The 9726-nt window shown below is 39.9% G+C and overlaps 1 pseudogene; it reads left to right on the plus strand.

Moving 5' to 3' along the window:
- Positions 1 to 2683: 2683 nt before the first annotated feature.
- Positions 2684 to 4595, plus strand: LOC109446199 (EF-hand calcium-binding domain-containing protein 7; annotated as a pseudogene).
- The last annotated feature ends 5131 nt before the right edge of the window (positions 4596 to 9726 follow it).

The raw sequence follows: 9726 nt of genomic DNA on the forward strand, positions 1-9726 counted from the left end.
CCTCACATCTTCAGAGCTAACAATATTAGGCCAAGTCCTTTACATGCTGCCATCTCTCTAGTTCTCTCTCTTCTGCCTCCCTCTTCTGCTTCTAAGGACCCAGTAATTACATTGGACCTACTAGGATAATCCAGCATAATGTCCGTGTTTTAAGGTCAGCTGATTACCCACCTAATTCCATCTGCAACATTTGCCATGTAACCTAACATACTTACTCATAGGTTCTGGGGATTAGAACACGGACATGTTTGGCAGGGCCATTATTCTGTCTACCATTCAATGCTTGTCTTCATGAACTGGCATATGGGAATAGAACCTGGAGAGTCAGAACAGGAGACGTGTTCTGGAAGGGTGCACGTCACTCCTGCCATATAGTTTATTGGCTAGAATTCAGTTATGGGGCCACATTTATCTAGTTTACTTATATACCCACAAAGAAGAGGAAATGGGTTGGGGGAACCCATTTGATAGCCAGTCAGGAAGGGACAGAGACAGGGTTTAATCCTAGCAGTCTAGTTTCAGAATTCCAACTTTCGATCAGTCTTTACAAAATCCCACCTCTACTCTTTCTGCTTCTCTTCCAAATCTAGCATTGCCTCCTTAAATAAACATAATTGCCATCAAGTTAACTCCAAGAAACACTCATATCTTCCCAACTTCAAACTAAGAACAATGTTTTCTCTTTTTTCTCCAGCTTTGTTGAGGTATCATTGATTAATAAAAACTATACATACTTAGTATATAGTATTTAGTATGGTAACTTGGTTTAAAAAAATGACCTCAGAAAGGAGTAGGCCAAATTGGTAAGTGTCCAATATATTTTGTCATTTCTCTAAAAGATGCTTTAATACCTAAAAAAGAAAAAGAAAAATTTGCCAAACCAGATTCTCACCTCTTTTTGTATTTGGGAGATCTTAAGAATATAATAAAGGCAATTATCCCTGCCTTTTAAAAATTCGCAGATGTGCACAAACCAAAGACTTACACAGTTTCAGGGGCATCATGGCTCACTCTTACTCCCTGTTTTGAAGTCTATGCGAGTCTTGTCAAGAACCTCTTATTAATAGGAAATATCAACTGTGGGAGAGGAGAGCCCAGCAGATGACAAGGCCGTGGTAAAGAGTGTAGATTCTTGTCCAGTTGCAATGGAGAACTTCATCTCCTCAGGACTCAGACTCCTCTCTTCTCCGCTGCCTCTCTCTTCAATTTCCCTTTTACTTTTTTGAACCTGTACTCTGGTTCTGCTAGCCTAGCCTAATTTTTCTCTTATTATATCTTGGGCTCTACTTTGCAAACTGAATTTAGTGACAGCTCCCAGGCCCAGCATTTTAATTTGCAACATCTGCCCAGTCGACCTCCTTAACGTGTTTGGTAGTACAGGCCAACGCGCTCTTCTACATGAATGTCACTCAGGCCGTGCACATCACGGTATAATAAATGGCTTCCATGAGAGGCAAGGGCCTTCTAAAGACAGTTACATCTAGAGGGGAAAAACACGCAGCTCCCTATGCTATAATAAAGGTGAGATCTACTTGGGGGTACTATAAGGTAGCTGTTGGAAAACCAAAGTCTTCTCAAACTCCCCAGTAGAAAGCAAAATAATAATAATAATAATCATCATCATTGAAGCAAGATGAGTGATTTTTGCTCCTGTTTTATTAGGAGGAAAATACAGCATTTTAGAAGAAAGTTTGGAAATACACAAGAAGTAATATTATTCAAGGTCACCAGGACCAGTAGCTGGTCAAATAATCAAAAAAATAAGTTCAAGTGGGTAATTGTAAAAATGATATACCTTGAACATTTTATTTCAACATAGAACATTTAAATGTACATTCATTTGCTGATCTGTTAACTGAAGACTAGGCCTTTTTCTGGGTGTGAGTCGGGTGGTTGGATTCTACTCCATCCATATAGTTATGGTACATCTGTTGCAGTTTCTTTAAAAACAGAGCTGAAACTTAACAGCATGTCTGAAGTTATATGAGTGCATAGTCTTCACAATCTTTTACATCGGTCATGCCGAAAGCTAATTTGAAAGCCATTTGTTAGCAGCTCTCTAGCATATCTTTCTGAAGGAGTCAACTTAATTTTCCCAGAAACAATAACCCTCTTGCTTCTGACACTTATATTAGGTAAATTTACATAATCTTAATTAAATGACATAATGTCTATTACAACTATTGTTATATAATTATCCTACATTTCTACCATAGTTATAGCTGGTATAAACAGCTATAGTTTTAGAACAAATAGATCTGACTCTCAGCAAGCATCGACTCAACCAACGAAAGCAGGCATATGAAAAAGGTACTCACAAACTTTGGGCATCAGGATACATTCTAGACAGGTGATGGAGAGTGTAAGTTAATCTAGAGAAGCCCTTAACAGGTATTTGCTCAAGAGAGCATCTGCTGTTAATATCAAAGAACAAAAATACATTCACATCCTCAAAAGAATCTCTGGACTATCTCTAAATTATTTGTGAATCAAATAGAAAAGACTATCTGTCAGCAACCAAGACTACTGTCTGTCATCAAACATTTGGGGTCTACCTCCCAAGTCAAGAGAGACATAGCAGGGTAATTAAAGAAAGGATGAGGTCCGCCTGGCTGTAGTGAGCAGATTGTGGAATCCGTGCAGAGAACTGGCTTCCCTTCCTCACTTGTGAGCTGGAATTAGAATGGCCATCAGCCCTGGGTGCAGCTTTCTCCAGTCAGAAATCAACGCTTTCAGAGTCCTCGAACAAAGATATTTCCACTAACTGAAGAGGAGGTATTTTATAGGAATTGTAGAGCTGCCTACTTTACTGTTTTCAAAAGCAGCTTAGAAAACATTAGTTCTAAAGATCAACTTTATTTAGCTCTTCAGCATGCAGGAAGAAATCCATCCCAAAAGACTGTTAATAAGTATTGGACTCCTCAAACTGCCAAACTGAATTTTGATGATTTCTGTATAATTTTCAGAAAGGAAAAACCAACTTCAAAAGCAGAACTGCTAAAATCATTTGAGCAATTGGATGTCAATGATGATGGCTATATTTTACACACTGACCTTTAGAAACGTCTAACAAAGAGAGGTGAGAAGATGACTCGAGAAGAAGTAAATGCCATAACCAATTTGGCTGATGGCAATGCTGATGGCAAATTTGACTACATCAAGTTTTGTAAGTTATATATGACAACCAATGAGGAATGTCTCAAAAGTACTCTAGAAAAACTGGAGGTTGACAGTAAACTGGAGCGTCAACAGTTTGGAAGCCACATCCAAGAGTCCCCTGAAAGGGACCCATCACCAGTACCAAAACCATTGCCTAGAATCATAAGAAAAACTGATCAGGAAACATTCTCAAATAAAGGTGATACCAGGAGTTCTTTACTGGCAACAACCAGAAAGTTCAAAACGTCTGTTTCTTTCACAATTACCATTGTGATTGTGGGGCTACAATTACCATAGTGGGGCTGATAGTAACCAAAACTCAAGGTTAACTGAGCCACACTCAATAAAGGAATGGAAATGTGTACAATGAAAAGATTGCTTTTTCTTAGAAGATGATGATGAAACCATTAGTCATCAATAGAGGATACAAATAGCTTAGAAATCCATGGTTTACCTATAACCTGAAGCCCTTAAACCTGAGTCAAGTGGAAGGAAAACCATCCCTGTGGTTATCAGGTGATACTGCTTTGTATATTCTTAAGGAAAATGAGAGCCAAGCAAATCTGCAGCTCATGTATTTTACTGAACTATGAAATAGATGAGTTTCTGGGTGGACTGGGGAACTAGGACCTGGAATGTATTGGTTCATTCCTTCCACAACTGGCTGTAGGCTGAGGAAAGAAAGAAAACCAATAACAGAAGAAGCCCAGCTAGTGTATCAAGATGAAACAGGGGAATCATTTCTTACAAAGGAATTTAGGTCACCTGTATCAGATATATTTGATGTAATTGACTTAGATGGAAACGGTCTTCTTAGCCTTGAAGAATACAATTTTTTTGAATTGAGAACAAGTGGTGAGGAATGTGATGAAGATGCGTGGGCTGTCTGCAGAGAGAATTGTGATACAAAGAAGAATGAACTCACAAGACAGGGCTTTATGGATCTGAACCTAATGGAAGCCACTGATCAAGAAGGAGATCCTCATGACCTTTGGGTCACTCTGCACTCGATGAGCTACAACAGAGCTCTGGAACTGACAGAGGCATGCCCATTTGGCATCGATATCTAAGCAGACAAATGCAAGCCAAGACTTAAAGCTGTCCCGATGGAGACAGGCAGTGGGCAACTTGAGAAGGCCATTCGTACATCTGTCCTTCACAAAGGTGATGCCAAAGTAATGGGTGGCTATGACAGTATCATTGTATATACCTCTAAGTGTGACACCTGGGTAACTTCAGTTATTGAAAACAAGACAGATAATAAAGTGATTATTCATATCAACAATGAGCTAAGTAGAAACTGCATAAGAAACAGAGGATTCAACATATTTGCAGTAGAAGTGGCACCAAAGTCTACAATGGTTTGTCCACATGTAATACCTCTGAATGAACGACAAGAATGGATATATTATTATGTGCATTTCCTTCTATCTTAAATATTGTTTTTAGGAAATATTTTTCCTGGGTACTGTCAAACTAAGATGAATTATTTCAGATTTAGTCTGTTATTTGTTGATCAACTAAATGTTAATCAATTTAACTAAAGTACATAAATAATCTAATTTGTATGCATTTATGTTTCGTGCTATGTTATATACTTTAGTAATAAATATGAATCGTTTTTTTAATGTGCAGCCTTATTTAGTGGGAAATCTGCACACATTTTATTTATGAATGGCAAATGAAAATAAAATTACGGGTAAGTTTTTAAAAAGTAATACTCAATGAATTCTACAAAAGCCTAGACACTTTTCTTTTAAGTAAATATCAGTTTTTAACATTCCACATAAACAAAAAGCTCTTTGAGGTCCTTTTTTTTTTCCCCCAGAATAAAGGGGTCTTGACACCAATAAGTGAGAAAATCATGTGATGTATGCCCAACCGTGATTGTTCGTGTCTAGCTCTGAACTCATAAAGCACCACTGTAATGGAATTACAAAAACTCCTATATAAGGTCCTGGCTGGACTGAGGTTTTTGTACTGTATAGTCCAGGAAGCTGATTTGTGGTGATCTGTCAGACTAGATTTTTCTCTTGTCTTTACATTCTTTTTTCTTTATAACTTTCCATTTTCTCATTTTTTTTTTTTTTGTCCTCTTTTCTCAGGTTCTTTTTTCCTTTTCTTTTCTCAATTTTTTTCCTTGTTCTTTTCTCATTTTTCTCTCTTTTTTATTTCCCTTATTTTTTTTCTTGTTTTTTTCCTTTAGAAGTTTTTTTAGTTAGTATAATTAGCATCATTAGTATATTTAGTAGAGTTAGCATTGTTACTATTAGTTAACATACTTAGCATAGTTAGTACTGTTTGTTAGCATAGTTAGCATCGATAGTTAGTATTATCTGTTATTGTAGTTAGCAGATCACCACGTCGCATGAACTTGTGGCGCTCTCTACTGACAAGGAGCCCAATATTGGCCACGACAAGCTTCTGAATACCATTTGCCAGGGCAGCTCTGGCAAGGTGACGTTGGCCCCGCACATTCTCACTGGGACAGAGGTGGCTGTCAAAGCCACACACCAGCAGGGCTCCTGCAAACATTTAGAATTTCACTGCGTGAGGGTGTTGAAGCACTCAAACATTATGAAGTTATTTGAGGCCATTGAAACGAAGCAAAGACTGTTCCTCATTATGGAGGTTGTACCCGGAGTGGACATACACCAAAATCTGAAACACCACAGCCACCTGCCAGAGAACGAGGCCCGAGGCATGTTCTGGCAGCTGGTATCCATCGTGCAATCCTGCCACCAGCAGCATGTCGTGCATGGGAGCCTGAAACCAGAGAACGTGCTTCTGGATTCAGAACTGACGTTAACAGCATAGGCGTTGGCCTCAAGAAGGAATTCAATGGCCATAAGCCAGGCATGGACTGTGACAACCTTTCATGTTGCCCCAAAGCTCTTCTTGGGCAAAAACGGTGACAGCCCCAGAATCGGCATGTGGAGCCTGGCAGTGCTGCTCTATAAGGTGACCACTGGGTCCAAGCCTTTCATGGGAAGATGCTTCTTGATGCTCCAGCAGCGGGTCCTGAGAGGGCGCATTTATGTGCCCTCTTACATGTCCTACGAGTGTCTCATGATCTTACGGAGGTTAAGGACCGTCAACCCCAGCGACAGAGACACACTGGAAAACCTGATGAAGGGCCAAAAGGAAGAACTCAGGCCGTACCCCGAGCCACACTGTGAGAACATGGACCCCTGGGTGACCAAGAGGATGATGAAAATGGGATTTGAACAGGAGATATCAAGGATTCAATGACATGCAGGAGTGAAGACAGACTGATGGCCACATACCTGATCCTCAGCTCCACAAAACCCCAGGTAAAGGGGCATACCATCAAAGTCAGACCCTTCTGTGGCTCGGACTTGAACAGCCCCAGGCCTTCCCCAACCTGCAAGGTTCAGCCCTCAGGCCAGAAGACCAAAGAGCCTGCCATTTCTCCAGTCAGCCTACAGTCAAGGAACCGCACTCCCACACCCAGCCGAGAATCGAGACCAGCATTCCCCAAACCAGCCCAGAATCAAGGACCTGCACTCCTCAACTCAGAGGGATCAAGGACCAGCACTCACCAACCCAGGCCAAGATCGAGGACCAGCCCTCACCAACCCAGGCCAGAATCAAGGACCAGCACTCCCCAACAGAGACCAGACTCAAAGACTTCCACCCCCAGTTCAGCCCCACAGTGTGGCCCTTGGGGGTCCCCCTCCACCTATAGCACCCAAAGCAGCAGCAGTAGTGGAGCCCCAGATGGAACAAACATGGAAAATTCCCTCCATGCTGGACATCCTGATGGTGTGAGCCCCGCCTCTTCCTCGGGCCATAGCCAGGGCTCTCAGCAGGAGGTTAGGAGGTTCTCAACCCTTATTTTAAGCCACCCTTGCTGTTGGCCATCCACCAAGAAGCAACACCACAAATGGAACCAAGTAAAGCCAATGTAATGCTTAAATGGTGAACAGCCAAGGCAAGGCCACAATCAAATACTCTGGGAAGGTCAAACCCCTCTCCCTGCATTTAAATGCTGAGCTCAAAAATGCTGAGCGCCAGGCAGGCGAGCCACATGGCACGGGAGATCGACTAGAGGCTGGAAGCAAACAACTGCAGCTGGGAGCATTGCAAGAAGTACGTGCTGTGTGAGAAGGGCTGGGTCCAGCAGACGGTGGAGGATTGCAAACTGGTAAAGTCTTACAAATCAGCCTGCCATATTTGGAGGCAATCAGAATCAATCAAAGTTTTCAAATAGAGAAAACAAAACTAGATATGGTCTCAGAAAAGATAATCCTGGTAGTAGTTTAGACAATGACCTAGAATGAAAAAGAGACTGGAACAAAGATACAAATTAGAATTAGCCATATAATGAACTATAGAAGAGCCAAAAGAAAATTGGTAAATTAAGTTCATACAAATCTGATCTCCATTTTATTAAAAGTGAGAAAAAGAAACAAGGAATTGCTTATCGATTTCTCACTTGAATGAATGGGGGCATAAGTTTGAGATAAGAAATCAAGAGGAGACATAATGGTCCAATTTTTAACATGAAGAGTTCAGATTGTCCATAAGTCATCCACATAGAGAGCTATATCAGGGAGTAGTTGATTCATTTATTTATTCAATAAACATTTACTGAGCGTATATTATGTTACCCTCACGATGCAGATAGCTGCAGACACGAGACAGAAAAGATAGAGGCTCTTGCTTCAATTAATTCACAGTCTGATGCAAAGACAAATATAAAAATAAACATGGATAATACACCACAGGTAAGTTCAAGATACATTAGGGTCTCAGGAAGTGTAGCCTCTAAGTCTCCTGAAGAGTGTTGAGTCAAATGTCCAAGGCGAAGATATTGAAGCTAAGTCTTGGAACGTACCTCTTTCCTAGGTGGGGAAGTGGGTAAGAGGGCCTCTTGATTTAAACCTGTGATGTTCTGTACAGCTGCTGCCAGAGCACAGGACAAATGTCCTGAACAGAGATGTCCCTTGAAATTCAAGGAAAGTTTACATTCTGTCAGATGATAGAGAGCAATTGAAGTTTGAGTAGTAAAATTATATGAATCAGGTTTGCACACTGAAAGGATGCTCTGCTGTCGATTCAAAGATTTGATTGACAGCTAGGAAGTCAGTAAAGAGGCTATCATATAGAGAGAGATGAGATAGAGATGAGATAGAGAGATAAAGATAATCTGTAGACGTGACAAAGGAGGGTAGAAAAAGAGAATTGGAGGAAATATAGAGGTAACCGATCTGTCCTGTGATGATTGGATAAAGGAAAGTAAGGGAGAGTGGGGGACTTAGTCTGATCTTTATTTTCAGATTTAGGTAACTGGGTGGATACTGGTACCATTTCACCGAGAGAGAAGATCTTGAGAATAAAGCACTTTAGTAGATTTCTCTTCCTGTTAAAACCTAGGACACAAGTAAAAAATGTACTATAAACACAGGATTCTCTAAAGGAAGCTGAATCAACTGTGTCCAAAGCCATGACTGAGATTAATGCCAAAAAGAACCATTTCATGATGAACCAGAATTTTAAATGTATTTTGAATAGTAAGATAAAGCATCATTTTATTTAGGACATATCTATATTGGAACAACTGTTGTGAAAATAAAAAGCCAACATTTGGGTGCCATTTGCTGATTTGCCCCATCTGTTTTCTTCCAGTTCTGCCTGCTAGCTTTTCTCCATGAAATTTATTTGCCCATTAGCAGTTTTTTTGTGAAATCTGCTCCACAGTCATAATACCGTCTATCAACTTGCCCCTATTTTGCAAATGATCTATATTACTGGCCAGGAGAGCTATCTAGAATATCTACATACACCAAAGATATTGAGAACAAATTTCTTTAGATTAGTAGGGTGATAAAGGGTTGGCAGTGACATTCACAGTACATATAAAGCTTTAGCAATTGCTTTTGAAGTAGAGAAGACAGTGTGTTGTAATTTCACATGAGTTCCGAATGTAACACTTTGATTTTTCAACAACTCACAGAACAAAATGACTAGGAAATGGCAGATTTTAAAATGATGCTCATGACTGCTTCTAAATCATCTTTAATAAGACCCAGGATAATTTTCCACAGAATACTTAATAGTTCTCAGCCACATTTCACTCTCCTTGATGTATTTTCATTCTTTCAATAACTAGTACATAAAAGACACATAATAGATATCATTGGAAGGAGGGGAGGGAGGGAAGGATTTAGTGCTTAAGAACCAAACCTTCTACCTGGCTGTAATATCCTCAGAATGAAGACTTGTTTTACCTAAAATGTTAATCATCACCCTCAAAGATGAAGAAATACACCTCTTAATCAATAACATTACAAAAATTATACCAACCTTATTGTTGGGATTATTGGGAGAAATAAAAGAGAGACAATGTATGTAAATAAACGTAAAAATGATATAACGTTTTAGATAATAAATTTCTTTAAATGATGTGATTAATTCATTATTATTCAATATTAAGCACACTGAATTACAAGGAAAGCATACCCACTCTGGCTAGTCTTGATGAAAGGAGAAGGGTTGGAACAGAAGATGTGAATGTGAATGGGGGGAGTGAGGGAGGGGGAA

Source organism: Rhinolophus sinicus, linkage group LG09 (genome assembly GCF_036562045.2).
Source record: "Rhinolophus sinicus isolate RSC01 linkage group LG09, ASM3656204v1, whole genome shotgun sequence".
Lineage (NCBI taxonomy): Eukaryota > Metazoa > Chordata > Mammalia > Chiroptera > Rhinolophidae > Rhinolophus > Rhinolophus sinicus.